The sequence below is a fragment of the Ruditapes philippinarum genome, unplaced genomic scaffold, assembly GCF_026571515.1.
Source record: "Ruditapes philippinarum isolate M1 unplaced genomic scaffold, ASM2657151v2 ctg2361_1_1_1_1, whole genome shotgun sequence".
Lineage (NCBI taxonomy): Eukaryota > Metazoa > Mollusca > Bivalvia > Venerida > Veneridae > Ruditapes > Ruditapes philippinarum.
Window position 1 is genome coordinate 42,364 of NW_026853050.1, and position 2,766 is coordinate 45,129.

Sequence of the window (2,766 nt, forward strand, 5' to 3'; positions counted from 1 at the left end):
AGACCAATTATATTGTTATTTCGTTTTATTGAAATGAAATCTATATTGCAAAAAATGCAATACTATAATTAATCTTAATTCCATTTTTATGTCGATCATTTAATACTTCAGACCTTCATGATGATCAAAGTACAGGCAACAGAAATGTTGATTTTATTCAAGGATTTGATAGAACTGCCTTGTATGGTTACACTGCAGGTACTTGTTACGAATGAAATTTTTTGTGTATAGTGTGCTTTTCACTCAACTCAAATACATGTATTTAACTTTATTGTATTAAACAATATATATAAATATATGTTAATAGCATTACAATACATATATATCGGCAGAAGACAAATAAATATTAGGACAGAAATATAAAATGAATGAGAAAAATATTTTAAGATACTGTTTAAAAGTTCAAATGGGAAAGAAGTACATTTGTACTACAACCAAGCAAATCAATTGGATATATATTCTCTGTTTGTAAAGCTATATGATAATGTGTTGTATTCAAATGCTATTATTTTGCGGTAATTAATCATAAATGTAAAAATCTTTACAGAGACTGATGACCAGATATCTTTTGATCCGGGCGACATAATAACAAACATAGAACCGATAAATGATGATTGGTGGAGAGGGACAACGGCAAAGGGAATACGCGGGCTTTTTCCAGCTACATGTACTTATGTTGAAGTTCATGAAATCAGCAGTGATAATGAAATAACAAAATTATAATAATAAAAAGATGACACTACCCAAAAGACAATTGAAGGCATGCAATTAAAATAGAAACCTAAGATAAAACTTTAAGTTTAGATAGCAGTAATTTGCTCGTATGTCATATTTGTTAAGTAAAATCCTTCTTCCGGCTTTTATAAATGATAAAGCTGGAAATCTTATATATGAAACAAGTGAATGACAAAATATTATGTGTAATTATCTATTATATGAAAACTGTGTCATTCGCAATGCGTTATACAGACCTATTTTTAAACTATTATGGACCTAAAGGTTAGGAAATGTCTTTCTTGTAACACTTGTTAGTTCCAATCACTGTACCTTTCCTTGAAGCTAATATAATATGCTCAACTTGTAATTTTTCTTGCGATTATAGGAAGCAGACATTTTTACATACTGTGGAGTTGAAATATAGATTTGTCCAGAATTACTTTTATAATTTTAACTTTTCACATATGTTAGCTGTCTTATAGTTTATGCTTTTTGCTTATATTACATTTGTACTTCTTTATATTACGGATATCATATTTCATTATTTCCTTTTTATATTTATAAAACAAGCCTAGAAAAGAAGTGAACATGAACGTGTAACGAAATTACATTTACATGTGATTACATTAACGTACACAATCAGAATTAAACGCATATCGAAATTGAATTAATATACGCCATCGGGCAACTCATGCAAAAGTGTGCTAGTAATTTTGATTTTTTGAGCAAAAGCCAACGGATACAGAATTAACACCATTCATGAAGATATGACTAGTTATTTTACAATCATGTGTGAAGCACATTTACACGGGACCTGGGGTTTTAAAATCTCATCCAAATGATATAAATATTAATTTTTTTACTTGCAGCTTGTATGTTTAATTTCATATAAAAACATTAAAACAATTTTTGAGTCATGAATTTATAGTATTTTGTATTAATAAATGTTGTAACTTTACCGAGTCAAATATAAGAAGGGTGGCTTTTGCAACCGTCTACAGTTGAATCTCTGCTCACAACTGCTGTAAATCAGCAAGATGGCACCAGATAAATTATCGGGTTGAACAATATGTTTTTGTGCTTCGGGAAGGTAACAGGATCTGACTCTCTGCGCATGCCTCAATCCCGGATATCGGCCATCCAGTTCGTACCCAATTTTGGTCGTACCCGGTTATTACCAAATAAAATTAGCTGGAGTAGTAAGGGTTCGAAATCACTTTATTACTATTGATGGTCATTTAGACGACTGTAAATATATAGGACATGGCATTAAGCTTTTAAAAAGTAATACAAAATTTCAATTAAGCCGTATATTTTATCACACAAGTTCAACTTTTTTAACCCTTAACCCAATGAAATCCTTGCATTTTAACATAGTTTTAATGTTGTTTATTTGTACATTATAGGGGTCAGACTAAAGTAAACACAAACAGGTGTGAATAACTTCAAATCATCATAAACTAACAGTTATTTCGCATTTTGCCTCTTTGGTGATTTTTATCCCTTTGAAATAATTGATTCAAATACCATTTTGCTTTTCTGCAAACTGCGAGACGGTCACATAAGCGTGTTATATAGATTGCACTTCACAAAAATATAATTTTATGACCGAACTGAACGGTTAGCAAGTCATTACTCATACTCACAAACGTTTTACATTTCCTGATAAAAGTTTCTTTTAACAGTATTGTTCATCTTTACAGAAATGAACCCAATATTATAGAACCTTCTTCAAATCACGACTGATATCCTCTTATAAGCGTTCGTATCTACTTGAAGTAATACAGTTACTAAAATGGTCTTTATATAAGAAATAATGCTTTATTGACGGCCATTATCAAACCCATTTTGTTACGCTAACATTGCAATATTTTCATTTTGGGAATAAGCTAATTTTGGTTAGATAATTTGGATATGATAAATAGTATCGATAGATTTGTAATTAAATAGCTTGAGCTTAAAAAACGATAATGTCATGTAAAATGCATACTGGCAATATATAGCTAGTACTGGATGCAATTTAACATTACATTTTCTGACCAGAATCTG